General features: G+C 43.3%; 1 pseudogene; it reads left to right on the forward strand.

Annotated features, from left to right (window-relative positions):
- The window catches only part of LOC112236764, a 28,061-nt pseudogene extending 16,222 nt beyond the window's left edge, over positions 1–11,839 (forward strand).
- The last annotated feature ends 7,832 nt before the right edge of the window (positions 11,840–19,671 follow it).

Raw genomic sequence — 19,671 nt, forward strand, 5'->3', positions numbered from 1 at the left:
CAGAGCTCTTGTAGCATAAACTGACATGTTGTCCACTCAAGCAAAGGATCAGAGAATAAATCTAGTACTCAGACCATAAGCTACAGCTAACTAGCACTGCAGTTTATAAAATGTGGTGAGTAGTTGACTCAAAGAGTGAGAAAGACAATAGTTGAACAGTTTTGAACAAATGTATTTATTTAAAAATGAATGAGAAGCAGGAGAGAGAGCTAGCTTTATGTCATTGTATTTATTTCACTTTCACTTTGCTAGAGAATGCAGCTAGCTAGTTTAGCCTACTCAAACACCTGGCTCAACCCGAAAGGGATGCTATGTTAGCTAACTGGCTGTGGCTAACATCGACATTCTTCCAAGTTAAGGTCATCTTTCGGTTTTATTAATTTATTGCCAACAGGGCCCGCCGGTGTAACCGCTAAACTGCTTGCTGACTACACTGTACTGCATGATTGTAGTGAGTTTACTAATGTGTTAGTTCCAATAGCTATGTTGACTAATATGATGTTAGTTAATTAGGTGACATCTGTCACGGTCTTCCTCCTCTTCATCTGAAGAGGAGAGGCGAGAAGGATCAGAGGACCAAAATGCGGCGTGTAGATTACGATTCATGTTTAATGAAAAAACACACTAAACACAAACACTACAAAACAATAAACGTAACGAAAACCGAAACAGCCTATACTTGTGTAAACTAACACAGAACAAGGACATCAGGACACTAAGGACAATCACCCACAAAACCCAACACCAAACAGGCTACCTAAATATGGTTCCCAATCAGAGACAATGACGAACACCTGCCTCTGATTGAGAACCATATCAGGCCAAACATAGAACTAGACAAACTAGACATGTAACATAGAATGCCCACCCAGCTCACACCCTGACCAACCAAAACATAGAAACATACAAAGCAAACTATGGTCAGGGTGTGACAACAACAATGTAGGCTGTGTGTAGCGGTTATGATATAAAGTGAACCGTGTCTGCGTGTGATCAGGGGTGTATTCATTCCACCAATTCGGTTGGAAAGCGTTTCTTAAATGGAAGCAAAAGGAATGAAACAGGGATAAACATACCTGAATTTCTCGAATAGAAATTATATTTTGGAACTGTTGGGCTAATGATTACATGCTAGATGCATGCAAGTGTGTGCAAGGTGTTATTGAATGTGTCACTCTCTGTCACTTTGAGTACTCAAATGTTTCTCTCGACCTGTGCACCTACGTCGTAAACTTTCATTCATAGGCTAGGTTGTAGCAACCTCATGATGGGTATAGAGAAACTGTATCCTGTAGTAGCCTAAACCTATCAATGTTTACATTGAGGTGGGTGAATGGAATATGACTGACAGTCATCCAATATGCTGTAATGGAAATAAGGCCAGGCTCATAAAAACACCGACCGCAACTAGTGTACTGTATGTGTGTGTGTGTGAGTGTGTGTGCAGTGTTGTTAAGACAATATTAATTTAGTCACCCCCTTATGGGACAATGAGAATGGAGTTGAATAGAAAAACATCCAACCAATGCATTTCAGCGTCACTTCATGTTCTAGTATTCATCATGTTCCCTTATGGAAAAAACATCATTTCACATGTGGAAAATCACACGATTACACATGAACTTTCACATGTGAAATCATGTGAAAATGTTCATTTGGAACACTTCATATGTGATCACATGTATTGATCACATTATCATATAAACATTACATAAGACCACGTGATCACATGAAAACATGTGTTTTTGGAACACTTCACATGTGATCAAGTGAAATTCAAAATGTTTTTTTCTGTGAGGGTTGTTTCCCCTCTCTCTCTTTCTCTCTCTCTCTCTTTCTCACGCTCTCTCTCTTTCTCACGCTCACTCTCTGTTCGACAACCTGTGACGCTGTGTGTGTGTTTTTTGAGAGAGAGAGGGAGAGAGAGAGAGAGAGAGAGAGAGAGAGAGAGAGAGAGAGAGAGAGAGAGAGAGAGAGAGAGAGAGAGAGAGAGAGAGAGAGAGAGAGAGAGAGAGAGAGAGAGAGAGAGAGAGAGAGAGAACAGGAGGTTGAGAGAGACCACAGGAGGTTGGTGGCACTTTATTTTAATAATTTATTTTTAGGGGGTGGATCAGCTTTAATATTGCAGATAGATTTAATTGTCTCTGTCGTTTCCAATCCCCCATATACTCTACAGGTCAACATTTTAGAACACCTAATCATTCAAGTGAATTTCTTTATTTGTACTATTTTCTACATTGTAGAATAATAGTGAAGACATCTAAACTATGGAATAACACATATGGAATCATGTAGTAACCAAAGAAGTGTTAAGTAAATCCAAATATATTCATATTTGAGATTCTTCAAAGTAGCCTCCCTTTGCCTTAATGACAGCTTTGCACACTCTTGGCATTCTCTCAGCCAGTTTCATGAGGTAGTCACCTGGAATGCATTTAAATTAACAGGTGTGCCTTCTTAAAAGTTCATTTGTAGAATTACTTTCCTTTTTAATGCGTTTGAGTCAATCAGTTGTGTTGTGACAAGGTAGTGGTGGTATACAGAAGATAGCCCTATGTGGTAAAAGATCAAGTCCATAATATGGCAAGATCAGCTCAAATAAGCAAAGAGAAATGACAGTCCATCATTACTTTAAGACATGGAGGTCAGTCAATACGGAAAATGTCAAGAACTTTGAAAGTTTCTTCAAGTGCAGTCGCAAAAACCATCAAGCACTATGATGAAACTGGCTCTCATGAGGATCGCCACAGGAAAGGAAGACCCAGAGTTACCTCTGATGCAGAGGATAAGTTCATTAGAGTTACCAGCCTCAGAAATTGCAGCCCAAATAAATGCTTCACAGAGTTCAAGTAACAGACACATCTCAACATCAACTGTTCAGAGGAGACTGTGTGAATCAGGCCTTCGTGATCAAATTCCTGCAAAGAAACCACTACTAAAGGACACCAATAAGAAGAAGAGACTTGCTTGGGTCAAGAAACATGATCAATGGACATCCATCAATGGTGGATTTTTTTTTTAAATTAGTCGATTTTTCACCCCTTTTTTCTCCCCAATTTCGTGTATCCAATTGGTAGTAGTTACAGTCTTGTCTCGTCGCTGCAACTCCCATACAGACTTGGGAGAGGCGAAGGTCGAGAGCCATGCATCCTCCGAAGCACAACCCAACCAAGCCGCACTGCTTCTTGACACAATGCCCATCCAACCCGGAAGCCAGTCGCACCAATGTGTCGAAGGAAACACCGTACATCTGGCGACCATGTCAGCGTGCACTGCGCCCGGCCCGCCACAGGAGTCGCTAATGCGCGATGAGACAAGGATATCCCTGCAGGCCAAACCCTCCCTAACCCGGACGACGCTAGGCCAAATGTGCGCCGCCTGTGGGCCTCCCAGTCGCGGCCGGCTGCGTCAGAGCCTGGGCTCGAACCCAGAATCTCTAGTGGCACAGCTAGCACTGTGATGCAGTGCCTTAGACCACTGCACCACTCGGGAGGCGACCGGTGGAAATTTGTCCTTGGGTCTGGAGTTCAAATTGGAGATTTTTGCTTCCAACAGCCGTGTCTTTGTGAGACGCGGTGTGGGTGAACTGATGATCTCCGCATGTGTTTTTCCCACTGTAAAGCATGGAGGAGGAGGTGTGATGGTGTGGGGGTGCTTTGCTGGTGACACTGTCTGTGATTTATTTAGAATTCAAGGCACACTTTACCAGCATTGCTACCACAGCATTCTGCAGCGATACACCATCCCATCTGGTTTGGGCTTATTGGGACTATGATTTGTTTTTCAACACGACAATGACCCAACACACCTCCAGGCTGTGTAAGGACTATTTTACCAAGAAGGAGAGTGATGGAGTGCTGCATCAGATGACCTGGCCTCCACAATCCCCCACCTCAACCAAATTGAGATAGTTTGCGATGAGTCGGACCGTAGAGTCAAGGAAAAGCAGCCAACAACTGCTCAGCATATGTGGGAACTCCTTCAAGACTGTTGGAAAAGCATTCCATGTGAAGCTGGTTGAAAGAATGCCAAGAGTGTGCAAAGTTGTCATCAAGGCAAAGGGTGGCTATTTGAAGAATCTCAAATATAAAATATATTTTGATTTGTTTAACACTTACTACATATTCCATATGTGTTATTTCGTAGTTTTAATGTCTTCACTATTATTCTACAATGTAGAAAATAGTAAAAGATAAAGAAAAACCCTTGAATGAGTAGGTGTTCTAAAACTTTTGACCGGTAGTGTATAAACATAGTGTATATGCTATGTTAAAAATATAGATATAGATATATTATAATTTATTTATATATATTTTCCTTTATTATTTTCCCCTAACCCTACCTTCCGTAATTGGAGTAAACTAATGAACAACAACACTTAGGCTTCTACTTCCAGCTTATACACACTATATACATTTTACAGACACAGTATATTTGACATTAGTTATATTTTGTTTGTTTTTAGTCCCATCCTTCAGCTCCACTCAACCCCTCCGATCTATCTCTGAACACCATTCAGTTTTGATTTCTATTTGCCATATATCTTTCCAACTGTGCCGTTTCACAAAAGTTCTCTCTATTCTCATAGTTTCCACAAATTATAAATGAAAGAAAAACATTTCTGCTTCGAGTATTATTATATTATTGATCGATTGACTCTGGCTTTTCAGATCTCCAGAGTTAACTCCAGGTACGTGTTGCAATTCTTCATCTGTTCCTGGACCTGCAGCAAACAACCAGCTACGTATGGACAGTATCAAAACAGATCGAAGGATTCTGTCTCGTTGCAGCAAAATCTGCAGAGCTGGGATTGTTGTATCCCCCATATATACTGTATACCATTCTATTGGTTGCAATATTTTTTAAATAATAATTTATATTGAAAAAAGGAAAACTCTAAATTGATTTGGTTGGTGGCACCTTCATTGAGGAGGACGGGCTCGTGGTAATGGCTGGAGTAGAATAGGTGGAATGGTATCAGATACATTAACCCTGTGTTTTCCAATTTGCTTCCTGCAACACCAACTCAAAACATTTCTGGGATACTGTAAAGTCCATGGAGAATAAGAACACCTCCTCCCAGCTGCCCACTGCACTGAAGATAGGAAACACTGTCACCACTGATAAATCCACCATAATTGAGAAATTCAATATGCATTTTTCTACGGCTGGCCATGCTTTCCACCTGGCTACTCCTACCCCGGTCAACAGCACTGCACCCCCAACAGCAACTCGCCCAAGCCTTCCCCATTTCTCCTTCTCCCAAATCCATTCAGCTGATGTTCTGAAAGAGCTGCAAAATCTGGACCCCTACAAATCAGCCGGGCTAGACAATCTGGACCCTTTCTTTCTAAAATTATCTGCCGAAATTGTTGCCACCCCTATTACTAGCCTGTTCAACCTCTCTTTCGTGTCGTCTGAGATTCCCAAAGATTGGAAAGCAGCTGCGGTCATCCCCCTCTTCAAAGGGGGACACTCTTGACCCAAACTGCTACAGACCTATATCTATCCTACCATGCCTTTCTAAGGTCTTTGAAAGCCAAGTCAACAAACAGATTACCGACCATTTCGAATCTCACCATACCTTCTCTGCTATGCAATCTGGTTTCAGAGCTGGTCATGGGTGCACCTCAGCCACGCTCAAGGTCCTAAACGATATCTTAACCGCCATCGATAAGAAACATTACTGTGCAGCCGTATTCATTGATCTGGCCAAGGCTTTCGACTCTGTCAATCACCACATCCTCATCGGCAGACTCGACAGCCTTGGTTTCTCAAATGATTGCCTCGCCTGGTTCACCAACTACTTCTCTTTGTGATCGAGATAGAGTTTAGTGTGTCAAATCGGAGGGTCTGCTGTCCGGACCTCTGGCAGTCTCTATGGGGGTGCCACAGGGTTCAATTCTTGAACCGACTCTCTTCTCTGTATACATCAATGAGGTCGCTCTTGCTGCTGGTGAGTCTCTGATCCACCTCTACGCAGAAGACACCATTCTGTATACTTCTGGCCCTTCTTTGGACACTGTGTTAACAACCCTCTAGGCAAGCTTCAATACCATACAACTCTCCTTCCGTGGCCTCCAATTGCTCTTAAATACAAGTAAAACTAAGTACAAGTAAAACTAAATTGTAAAACTGACCATCCTACCAATCCTCGACTTTGGCGAAGTCATTTACAAAATAGCCTCCAATACCCTACTCAACAAATTGGATGCAGTCTATCACAGTGCAATCCGTTTTGTCACCAAAGCCCCATATACTACCCACCATTGCGACCTGTACGCTCTCGTTGGCTGGCCCTCGCTTCATACTCGTCGCCAAACCCACTGGCTCCATGTCATCTACAAGACCCTGCTAGGTAAAGTCCCCCCCTTATCTCAGCTCGCTGGTCACCATAGCATCTCCCACCTGTAGCACACGCTCCAGCAGGTATATCTCTCTAGTCACCCCCAAAACCAATTCTTTCTTTGGCCACCTCTCCTTCCAGTTCTCTGCTGCCAATGACTGGAACGAACAACAAAAATCTCTGAAACTGGAAACACTTATCTCCCTCACTAGCTTTAAGCACCAACTGTCAGAGCAGCTCACAGATTACTGCACCTGTACATAGCCCACCTATAATTTAGCCCAAACAACTACCTCTTTCCCTACTGTATTTATTTATTTATTTTGCTCCTTTGCATCCCATTATTTTTATTTCTACTTTGCACATTCTTCCATTGCAAAACTACCATTCCAGTGTTTTACTTGCTATATTGTATTTACTTCGCCACCATGGCCTTTTTTTGCCTTTACCTCCCTATCTCACCTCATTTGCTCACATCGTATGCAGACTTGTTTATACTGTATTATTGACTGTATATTTGTTTTACTCCATGTGTAACTCTGTGTCGTTGTATGTGTCGAACTGCTTTGCTTTATCTTGGCCAGGTCGCAATTGTAAATGAGAACTTGTTCTCAACTTGCCTACCTGGTTAAATAAAGGTGAAATAAAATAAATGTGTTTGATATCATTCCATTGACTCCATTCCAGACATTATTATGAGCTGTCCTCCCCTCAGCAGCCTCCTGTGGCACACACACACCCTGTGTACATCATCTAAATAATTGTATTTCCTGGAAAAAAGCGACTGACCATGTTTCACATTGATACCAGTCACATACCAGGCTGTGTGTCACGCCCTGGTCTAGTATTTTGTGTTTTTCTTCATGTATTGGGTCAGGCCAGGGTGTGGCATGGGGTTTTTGTATTGTGGTGTGTTTTGTCTTGGGGTTTTTGTGTGTATGTATTGGGATTGTAGCTAGTGGGGTTATCTAGCAAAGTCTATGGCTGTCTGGAGTGGTTCTCAATCAGAGGCAGGTGTTTATCGTTGTCTGATTGGGAACAATATTTAGGCAGCCATATTCTTTGAGTTTGTCGTGGGTGATTGTCCTTAGTGTCCTCTATGTTAGTTTTACACAAGTATAGGCTGTTTCGGTTTTCGTTACGTTCTTTGTTTTGTAGTGTTTGTGTTTATTTCGTGTTTGGTTTTGTTCATTAAATATGGATCGCAATCTACACGCTGCAGTTTGGTCCGACTCTCCTTCACCACACCTAGAAAGCCGTAACACTGTGTGTCATTGCTGTTACAGGATTAGTTGAAAACACACAATATAAATGTCATTGCTTTTATGAGTATACCAGACAGACATGTAATATAAGATTGATCTTCATAAATTACTTCACTGATCCACAAAAGGGTAAAGGTAGACAACAATATAAAAACAATATAAAATAAAATATAAAACAATATAAAAAAAAATTTAAAATATGATGTAAAATTGAGCATTAGTATATTTTTTATCGTACACAAACTTCATGTTCATATCTATCAAAGAAAGAGGATATAAACAGTGAGGGGTGTTGTATTTGTGCTGGTTTTTGGAGTGCTGCTTTGTGCTGCGCTACATGAGAGAGCACGAAAGAAATGCTTCCCAAACGGCACCCTATCCCCTACATAGTGCACTTCTTTTGACCATTGGCCATTTGGGACGCATGGTTTCCATTTGGGACATAATCTAAGAGAGGTGGTTACTCGTACATGTTATTTAATGCACCTCAGAGAGCTAGAAGAACAATGCGGATGTTAAACCTACATGACGAGCAAATATTTAAGCTGGGAATGAGCCTTGTCGCATGGACCTTAAAACAAAAAACAGGTGCATTAGCAAATATACATTTGTTACAAGACTGTGTGTGTCTCTCTCTCTCTGTGTGTGTGCCTCTCTCTCTCTCTCTCTGTGTGAGTGTGCCTCTCTCTCTCTCTCTCTCTCTCTCTGTCTCTCTCTCTCTCTCTCTGTGTGTTTATACTGTACGTTTATTTGATCTGGAAAATGGGTGGCAAATAGGTTCAGTTGGATGCTTTTATCAATCTTTAGATTGAATTAGCAATGACAGTTGGCTACTGTTTAATAGGACCTAATCCACATCAAATAATAATCAATTGTCATAAACCGGAGATGATCATATGCTCTAAAATAGTTGATCCACAGTAACTACGTAGTCTATTGCCTTAACTCCAAGCCTACTAGACAACCATAATGAAACAATCTCTCACTTTTCTTTCCAAAGCATGGGCTTTGTTCTGTTCTTCAGATAGACTTGTTCACAGTGTCATTTGATTATTCTATTCCACTTGATAGCTCAACTTTGATCCAGAACCATCCATTATTATTAGCCAGGCTGCATCACATCCGGCTGGAATTGTAATCCCATAGGGCGGCGTACAATTGGCCCAGTGTCGTCCGGGTTTGGCCCAGTGTCGTCCGGGTTTGGCCCAGTGTCGTCCGGGTTTGGCCCAGTGTCGTCCGGGTTTGGCCGGGGTAGGCCGTCATTGTAAAATAAATAAGAATTTGTTCTTAACTGACTTGCCTAGTTAAATAAAGGATAAAATAAAATATTAAAATACTTCTGACAGCTAGTGGAAAACTGTATTCCATCCCACTGTAATCCATCTGTATTCCATCCCACTGTATTCCATCTGTAGTCCATCTGTATTCCATCCCACTGTATTCCATCTGTATTCCATCTGTATTCCATCCCACTGTATTCCATCTGTATTCCATCTGTATTTCATCCCACTGTAATCCATCTGTATTCCATCTGTATTCCATCCCACTGTATTTCATCTATATTCCATCCCACTGTATCCCATCTGTATTCCATCCCACTGTAATCCATCTGTATTCAATCTGTATTCCATCTGTATTCCATCCCACTGTATTCCATCTGTATTCCATCCCACTGTATTCCATCTGTATTCCATCTGTATTCCATCCCACTGTAATCCATCTGTATTCCATCCCACTGTATTCCATCTGTATTCCATCCCACTGTATTCCATCTGTATTCCATCCCACTGTGTTCCATCTGTATTCCATCCCACTGTATTCCATCTGTAGTCCATCTGTATTCCATCCCACTGTATTCCATCTGTATTCCATCTGTATTCCATCTGTATTCCATCCCACTGTATTCCATCTGTATTCCATCCCACTGTATTCCATCTGTATACCATCTGTATTCCATCTGTATTCCATCCCACTGTAATCCATCTGTATTCCATCCCACTGTATTCCATCTGTATTCCATCCCACTGTATTCCATCTGTATTCCATCCCACTGTATTCCATCTGTATTCCATCCCACTTGTGAGCCCATGTATTTATTTACTATTTGGGAAGAAAAGGCTTTTAAACTATGCCGATGTATTGGTTGCATGGCAGCACAGGTCATAGTAAAGAGAAGCTCTTGTAGAGAGTCTGCAGGGAGTCACTTTGTTTGTATCTCTCTTTGAGCAACACATTGTTAATCAATACAGGTGTGTGTGTGTGTGTGTGTGTGTGTGTGTGTGTGTGTGTGTGTGTGTGTGTGTGTGTGTGTGTGTGTGTGTGTGTGTGTGTGTGTGTGTGTGTGAGAGAGAGAGAGAGAAACAAAGAGTGCATTTTAGAAATAAGCCTTGGCCCCTGAAGCAACTCCATGCTCTCTCTCTCCTCTCCTCTACCGCTCCAACCACATCTGCCCTCTATCCTCTTATCCTTCCATCCTCTCACCCCTCCCTCAATCCCTTCCCACAGGGAAAGACAAATGGGAAGCTTTTAAATACATCTTCTACATCAACAATCGCTGAGAAAAAGGCAGAAATATGCCTCATGTTTTTGATTTACAAAGAAGCCTTATATCCTTAGAGCTTATGGTTAGTGGATGGATGGGTGGATGGAAGGATGGGTGGGTGGATGGAAGGATGGGTGGGTGGGTGGGTGGAAGGATGGGTGGGTGGATGGAAGGATGGGTGGGTGGATGGAAGGATGGGTGGGTGGGTGGAAGGATGGGTGGGTGGGTGGGTGGGTGGGTGGATGGGATGGGTGGGTGGATGGAAGGATGGGTGGGTGGATGGAAGGATGGGTGGGTGGGTGGAAGGATGGGTGGGTGGGTGGGTGGGTCGGTTGATGGAAGGATGGGTGGATGGATGTGTGGGTGGGTGGATGGAAGGATGGGTGGATGGATGTGTGGGTGGGTGGATGGAAGGATGGGTGGGTGGATGGGGAGACGGATGGGTCAAATCAAATCAGATTTTATTGGTCACAAACACATGGTTAGCAGCTGTTAATGCATGTGTAGCGAAATGCTTGTGCTTCTAGTTAGTGGAAGGATGGATGGATGGATGGATGGATGGATGGGTGGGTGGGTGGATGGATGGGGAAAATAAAAAATAAGACACAAAGCAGGTCAAATGTTAATTACTTGACACAACGGTTGTGTTACAACTGGTATTGTTGTGTCTGACAACGGAGAGCTTCACTGCACAAAAGTGATTACACAACCATTGATTCTTGACAACCTTTGTTTACGTAAAATTGTGCAGACAAACTCTCTGCTGTATTAAAACAGTTGTGTCAAATGTGTTGTACGTCAGTTGTACAACCTGAGTGTGTACGGGGCCATGTACAGGGAGAGGAGTGAGGGAGAGGAGTGAGAGAATCAGTTGTCCGTATGAGTTGCTGCGTGGAATGCTGATGAAGTAATCATTTGATCCTTCTTTCCTCACAACAGGCAGATCTGTCCATCCGAGCAGCGGCAGGAAAAGTGGAGAGGAGAGCTTAGGGGAGGGAAACCATCTGCTCTGCTCTCTAAACTCTCTCTCGCTCTCTCGTTCTCTTTCTCTCTCTTTCTCTGCTCACATGTTGGTAGTTTTGTTTGTTTCATGGGGAATTACTCAGACCATGGGGGATTTTCTCAGCAAAGTAGTGAGATCGAATCTTTCACAAAATGAAAAATGACCCCAAAAAGCAGCAGATAGTCCGTGGTATTCCATTTGTCATGAACTACTATGTGGTACGGTATGATGTCCAGTCAGAGGCCTCATTTAAACATTCACACACTTTTAGTTCTCTTATAACTGGAGTATTTTCCTGATCTCATGGGTCAAGGAAAAGTGCTGATCCCATATTGATATATATAAACAGAAACATTACCCCATAGCCCACTTTAAGGACGTGATCTTAGAGAGAGGAACGTTTTCCTGGATGTGTCATCCCCCAGTGATTGGTCCAGAGTGTGTGTGTGTTATCTCTCTGACCCACTCAGCATGGAGCCAGATGGAGCCTGTCCAGAGTTCCTAGTAGTCTATCCTCAGCGTCCCTGGGGGGCCAACATAACAAACAGCCAGCTTATTCTGGTCCCTCTTACTAACAAACCCCTCTCCCTCTTCTCCCCCCCCAGTCGTTCTCCAGCTCCACCATCCCTCCCTCCATTGCTCTCAGATCTGGGGACCTCTCCTCCCCCCTGCTAAGTGGCTAAGTGGGAACTCTCAGCTGAAATATGAAAACAACACGTAGCAGCTTGAGATGTAGTAAGTAAAGTAAGTAGCCTCGCTTGAGAACGGCCCATAGGGCAGGAGCTAGAACAGCCCATAGGGCAGGAGCTAGAACGGCCCATAGGGCAGGAGCCAGAACGGCCCATAGGGCAGGAGCCAGAACGGCCCATAGGGCAGGAGCCAGAACGGCCCATAGGGCAGGAGCTAGAACGGCCCATAGGGCAGGAGCCAGAACGGCCCATAGGGCAGGAGCCAGAACGGCCCATAGGGCAGGAGCCAGAACGGCCCATAGGGCAGGAGCCAGAACGGCCCATAGGGCAGGAGCCAGAACGGCCCATAGGGCAGGAGCCAGAACGGCCCATAGGGCAGGAGCCAGAACGGCCCATAGGGCAGGAGCTAGAACGGCCCATAGGGCAGGAGCCAGAACGGCCCATAGGGCAGGAGCTAGAACGGCCCATAGGGCAGGAGCCAGAACGGCCCATAGGGCAGGAGCTAGAACGGCCCATAGGGCAGGAGCCAGAACGGCCCATAGGAAAGGAGCCAGAACAGCCCATTGGTCAGGAACTTATCTCTTGTTGTAACTTGAGGCAATTTGATGTATAAGTACACCCCCTGGACAGGACACAGATTGGCCTGATTTGGCATGGGATCAAACTCTACCCAGTCCCCTTCTGTCTCACACTCATACCTTTATTGTCTTCTTTTCACTGTCCTATCGTCCAATAAAACCACACCAACATGGAAGAGAGAGTGGGACTCAAGGCTGTACTGTAGGCTATACAGGCCTGCCACCGTCGTCACCGGCTGGTGTCGGCGCGGCAGCGCTTGAGGAGATAAGCGATAACGAGTATTTGTTCTTTCAGAAGCTCCTCATCCTTGGAGAGACACACACACCCCGAAGGTAATGCAACAGGAGAAGATTACAGATGTGCTTCAAATGGTTGAAATTAGAGGCAGTCAGGCAACCGACAGAGGTTCAATTGCCGGCATCCTTCTTAGGTTTGCAGAGACTCCCGGAGGAGGATGTCTCACCGCGCCAACATTACATCAGGGTTATTGCAAGGTGTGGAAGGAGATTGTTATGATCATTACCAGCATGTGATTGAGATTCATTGAACCAATAAGGAGAAGCCTAGACAGTGATAATTGTTGTTTTGCTCTAATCTCCAACATAGATGGTCTACGAGATGTTTGTAATGTGTGATTACTTGGACTAACGGTGGCAGGTTTTGTCGAGTTTATCGAAGGACAGACAAACGGCTCGTTCTACAGTGACAGCCAGGAAATAAAGAACATGTCTGAGGAATCGTCAATATCCCGATTGTTGTTGTCCTCATCGCCAACATAGACAGTAGAACATTACATGATGTTATGTTTGGTTGTGGGCTTGGAAACATATTGATAAACAGATTATCGATGAACAACCGAAAAGCTCTTTCGCTCAGTGACAGCCAGGAGAAAATGAGTGTAAAAAAACAGACCCATTTTTTGTATAGTTGTGGCAGCAGAGGGTAGAGACCAGACAGTTATTAGCTATTTGCTGTAAAAGCCCAAACAAACCAATAAAGGTGGGGAGTAGGGACTGCCTGGCAGCCTGGCATCTTCAGGACTGTGAGTTATCCGATCTGGATGAGGCCCTCTGGCTGTATTTGATTGAGCAGAGATTACTGTGTTTACTCTGGGGGATGCTGTGTGTGTGCGTGTGCGCATGTGTGCTCTGTGGATGGTCTGCGAGTCATAAAACAGTGGTAATTGAATGAGTGAGAGACTGGAGCCCCCCTTCAGACAGATAGGTAGTAAATCACATGCTGTGACAGGAAGGTTATCCTTTAGTATCCTCCTCCTACACTGTGGTGCTGTGAACAGGCCCATGAAGACATCTCTGACAGGCTAGGGCCCAACCTGCTCTCAAGGCACTATCCCAACTGACATACAGGTAGTGAGTCAGACTATGACAGTAAGGCTATCTTCCTCCTACTATATATTGACCTAGACTAGGGGCCTGAATTGCATTCTAGGAAGCACCCCAAGTAACACCCTATTCCCTATATAATGCACCCTATTCCCTATATAATGCACCCTATTCCCCATAACGTGCACAAAAAATACAGTGTCAGTTGAAATGAAGCAATGTTGTAAAACATTTTTTTTTAAACTTTACCAAAGATGAGTGAAAATATCTAATTTGTTGAATAATACATTCATCATGACACGCTTGGCCCTCTTCAATATCTGTTGGCCCTCTTCAATATCTGTTTGCCACTTCACAATATCTGTTTCATTCATGTCATCCCATTAAGAGCTCTCTGCTCCTGGCTGATTGTTGTCCATCACACACATTAACACACACATCCCTCCCTCAGGTGCATCAGGTTCCAGCTACAACAAGATACTCATAGAAAAATGCAGTTGTATAAAAAAATCTGCATTTATGAATCACCGGCATGATTTTTTTCTAGATGACGCATTGCGATGACAGAGGGAAGTGTGTGTGTGTGTGTGTGTGTGTGCCCCCAATACTTTCCACAGGCCATTGGGTTCTAATAGGATAAGAAGGCATTCCATTAATTTCTAGCATTCTCTTTTAGTAGGTACCAGTAATGAAAACCCCATAGAGACTGTGGAGAGAATGACAGGAGAGATTTGTATAATATAATATAATCTCATATAATATAATGCTTTATGGGCTGGAGACCAGAGACGGACTGGGACCAGAAATCGGCCTGGGCATTTCTAACACACCGGTTTTCCTCGAGGCCCCCAAACTAGCACATTGTTTTCTTCAAGGCCCCCATAATGGCCCATTGTTTTCTTCAAGGCCCCCATAATGGCCCATTGTTTTCTTCAAGGCCCCCACACTGGCCTATGGTTTTCTTCAAGGCCCCCAGTATTAGCCAAATAATGATCATTCTGCTCAAGAAAAAACTATTTAGACAGGCCCACTCAGCTAACAATGGACCAGCCCATCTGGCATTTGCCAAACTGCCCTACGGCCGGTCTGTTTCTGCTGGAGACTGGAGCGCTAGGCTGGTGTATAGATTCATTATAAACCAACGGACAGAGAGGAAGCGTTACCGTGGTAAATTTGCCGACTGTGTCTGAATAGGACAGAGACGGACTGTTTCAACTGTGTCAGGAAAGGCGAGTTGTGTGTGTAACAGGAGATTGAGATGAGTTATGATCACAATGCATCTCAGTAGGAAGTATAAGAGACGTATCTTTGATAGGAAACTTTCCTCTAACATCATAACAGATACAGAATCAAGGTGTCGGGTTCCAATATGAAAGATAACACCATTACATTCAACCCCAATAAAATGACACAGAGATGCTTTCTGTGGGTATCTGTTCCAGCCCGGTAGCACACGGTACAAGTCGGTATTCGACGTCCATCCATCTGAGGACGTCAGGAGATTACGTGGAAATCAGCCACTAGGGGCAACAGTGAGCGCTGTCAAGTAGGTTTTAGTTTTGCTAGGGTGTTGTGGACGGGGATAGCCAGGAATTTCATCACAACGCAAGCACACACACACACACACATACACACACACACACACACACACCTGTTGACTGTGAACCTGAATCTCTTTGCGTCTGGTTTGAATTATGTGAAGGAATTCTTTGGCAATACAATCTCTGCCTGAGAGTTTACAGTTATGTGAATGTTAGCCCTAGCTATAAATGTTAGTCTAGCCCTAGTTATGAATGGTAGTCTAGCCCTAGCTATATGAATGTTAGTCTAGCCCTAGCTATAAATGGTAGTCTAGCCCTAGTTATGAATGTTAGTCTAGCCCTAGCTATAAATGTTAGTCTAGCCCTAGCTATAAATGGTAGTCTAGCCCTGGCTATGAATGTTAGTTTAGCCCTAGCTATAAATGGTAGTCTAGCCCTAGCTATAAATGGTAGTCTAGCCCAAGTTATGTTAGTCTAGCCCTAGCTATGAATGTTAGTTTAGCCCTAGTTATGTTAGTCTAGACCTAGTTATGTTAGTCTAGCCCTAGCTATGAATGTTAGTCTAGCCCTAGCTATGAATGTTAGTCTAGCCCTAGCTATAAATGTTAGTTTAGCCCTAGCTATAAATGTTAGTCTAGCCCTAGCTATAAATGTTAGTCTAGCCCTAGCTATAAATGTTAGTCTAGCCCTAGCTATAAATGTTAGTCTAGCCCTAGCTATAAATGTTAGTCTAGCCCTAGCTATAAATGTTAGTCTAGCCCTAGCTATAAATGTTAGTCTAGCCCTAGCTATAAATGTTAGTCTAGCCCTAGCTATAAATGTTAGTCTAGCCCTAGCTATGAATGTTAGTCTAGCCCTAGTTATGTTAGTCTAGCCCTAGCTATGAATGTTAGTCTAGACCTAGCTATAAATATTAGTCTAGCCCTAGTTATGTTAGTCTAGCATTAGCTATGAATGTTAGTCTAGTGCATGTTGCGTTGAATGACACTGCATGTTACGAGCCTGATCAAGGTTTTGCATCCGTCTAGCTAGTATCTATAAGGTTCTTCCAAGGATCTCTTGGGGGGTGATTGTCATCACCACAGCAGCCTTACTACCACAGCCTGACGGGGACGTCTACCTGAGACTCCAAGCCAAACTCTACAGGGTCAACCCTCTGGATCCTTCATCTGCGGCCCTCTGCTTCATCGATTCCATTCTCATTGACTTCCTGAATCCTCATTATCACATCCATTCTGTTTCCACAATAAATGTTCTAAACTGGTCCTTTAACTAATGAATAGTCATTTCCTCTGTCTTGCTAACTCTGCCAGCAGTCCTCAGCCTTATCATAAGTTGTCAGCTGCTGTCTTCATTTCCCACCATAGTAGATGCCTGATACATAATAGTCTGCCTTTTGGGTTGTTAGTCTAGCCCTAGCTAGGAATGTTAGTCTAATCCTAGCTAGGAATGTTAGTCTAACCCTAGCTAGGAATGTTAGTCTAGCCCTAGCTAGGAATGTTATTATATCCCTAGTTAGGAATGTTAGTCTAGCCCTAGCTAGGAATGTTAGTCTAACCCTAGCTATGAATGTTAGTCTAATCCTAGCTATGAATGTTAGTCTAGCCCTAGCTAGGAATGTTAGTCTAGCCCTAGCTATGAATGTTAGTCTAATCCTAGCTATGAATGTTAGTCTAGCCCTAGCTAGGAATGTTAGTCTAGCCCTAGCTAGGAATGTTAGTTTAACCCTAGCTATGAATGTTAGTCTAACCCTAGCTATGAATGTTAGTCTAGCCCTAGCTAGGAATGTTAGTCTAATCCTAGCTATGAATGTTAGTCTAGCCCTAGCTAGAAGTGTTAGTCTAGCCCTAGCTAGGAATGTTAGTCTAGCCCTAGCTAGAAATGATAGTTTAGCCCTAGCTAGGAATGTTAGTCTAACCCAAGCTAAGAATGTTCATCTAGACTTAGCTATAAGTGTTAGTTTAGCCCTAGCTATGAATATCAGTGTCACGACCGTCATATGGAATGGACCAAGGTGCAGCGTGGTGAGCGTACATTTTCCTTTATTTGCAAATGTCGCCAACAAAACAATAATACAACAAAAATGACCGTGAAACTCTGTAAGGCTATACATGCACAAATGAAGACAACTACCAAAAGGAAAAAAGGATGCCTAAGTATGATTCCCAATCAGAGACAATAATAGACAGCTGTCCCTGATTGAGAACCATACCCAGACAAAACATAGAAACAAACAACATAGAATGCCCACCCCACATCACACCCTGACCTAACCAAATAGAGAAATAAAATGCTCTCTAAGGTCAGGGCGTGACAGTCAGTCTAACCCGAATGATGAATTAAGGTCAGTAGTTATGTTTGGCAACACTGCTTCCTGTCAATGTATTTGTTCAGTCACATTGTTAATCAGAGAGCCTTTACCACCTACTGTTCACCACCTCTGTGTTCATCATAAGACAACTATATCAGGGGCCCGTATCCACAATGTCAAAGAGTAGGAGTGCTGATCTAGGATCAGTTTTGGTTTTTGGATCAAAATGTCAGTTTATGTTTAATGCCATTACAGACTGCCAAATAGGAGAGTTCTTAGGTCTAATCTCCATCACACACCCACAAGCTGTCCATCACCACCCACTCAATGTGACTTCAGATTAGAATAATAATATCTCTCCCTGAACATGAATTTGAGAACACAGTGAAGCTCTGTCCCTCCTTTACAACAGTCTTTATACTGTATGCCCTCACACAGTGAGGAAGGAACACCCGGAACACTGGATCAGAGAGCACCAATAGGAATGGGTCTTAATATAACTGTTATAATCATCTATCATTATTATATCAGAATTAAACCCTATAATATAATATACTCTACAGTAATATCCATGATTGACGTTTGTTCATGGGAAGAATCTCCTTTATGATTCTGTGTGTGTGTGTGTGTGTGTGTGTGTGTGTGTGTGTGTGTGTGTGTGTGTGTGTGTGTGTGTGTGTGTGTGTGTGTGTGTGTGTGTGTGTGCTTGTGTGTATCTTTGCTGTATTCTGTTAAAGCCTCATTAATGAGTGAAATTGATGACTGAAAACATCAATTTTATGTCTCTTATCAGAGTGAACAGGAAATCTTCCTGTTTCCATCGACGGCACAGAAAGAGAGGAGAGAAAAAAATGGCTGAGTATGTGTGTCTGTTTAGAGTTTGTGTCTGTGTGTGTATGAATGTGTGCATGTGCGCCTGTGTGTGTATGAATGTGTGCATGTGCGCCTGTGTGTGTATGAATGTGTGCATGCATGTGCGCCTGTGTGTGTATGAATGTGTGCATGTGCGCCTGTGTGTGTATGAATGTGTGCATGTGCGCCTGTGTGTGTATGAATGTGTGCATGTGCATGTGTGCCTGTGTGTGTATGAATGTGTGCATGTGTGCCTGTGTGTGTATGAATGTGTGCATGTGTGCCTGTGTGTGTATGAATGTGTGCATGTGCGCCTGTGTGTGTTTCAGAATGGCAGGAAGGTTCAATAATCAAATCCCCAAATGTCTTCTGTTTGTCTGTGAGAGGATGAGAGATAATTGCGTTCGGTAATAATGAGCTCTGGAAAATAGATTGTCCACCCAAATAGTTTTCCGGGAAATCTGTGTTTAGGGAATTTGGCATCATGGTATACAATACACCCAGCCTAATACAGTACTATCCATAGAAATATAGATCTATTAATTTAAGATAGATATTCATTATATTTCTATGGTACTATCATATACAGGTAACTGACAACATAAAGGAAACACCAACATGAAGTGTCTTAATAGGGAGTTGGGCCACGACAAGCTGCCAGAACAGCTTCAATGCACCTTGGCATAAATTCTAGAAGTGTCTGGAACTCTTGGAGGGATGCGACACCATTCTCCCACGAGAAATTCCATCATTTAGTGGAAAAGGCTGTCTCAGGTGCTGCTCCAGAATCTCCCATAAGTGTTCAATTGGGTTGAGATCTGGTGACTGACTGACACACACGCACAAGCACAAACACACACACACACACACACACACACACACACACACACACACACACACACACACACACACACACACACACACACACACACACACACACACACACACACACACACACACACATACATACTTTATACTCCCTATGCTCCTTTGCGACCCCTCTTTCAAAGTCACTGAGAGCTCTTCTTCTAGCCATGGTAGCCACAGTAGTGGGCAACTGGGCATTTTTATACATGACCCTAAGCATGATGGGATGTTAATTGCTTAATTAACTCAGAAAACCACACCTGTGTGGAAGCACCTGCTTTCAATATACTTTGTATCCCTCGTTTAATCAAGTGTTTCCATTATTTTGGCTTT

The sequence above is a fragment of the Oncorhynchus tshawytscha genome, linkage group LG02 (assembly GCF_018296145.1).
Source record: "Oncorhynchus tshawytscha isolate Ot180627B linkage group LG02, Otsh_v2.0, whole genome shotgun sequence".
Lineage (NCBI taxonomy): Eukaryota > Metazoa > Chordata > Actinopteri > Salmoniformes > Salmonidae > Oncorhynchus > Oncorhynchus tshawytscha.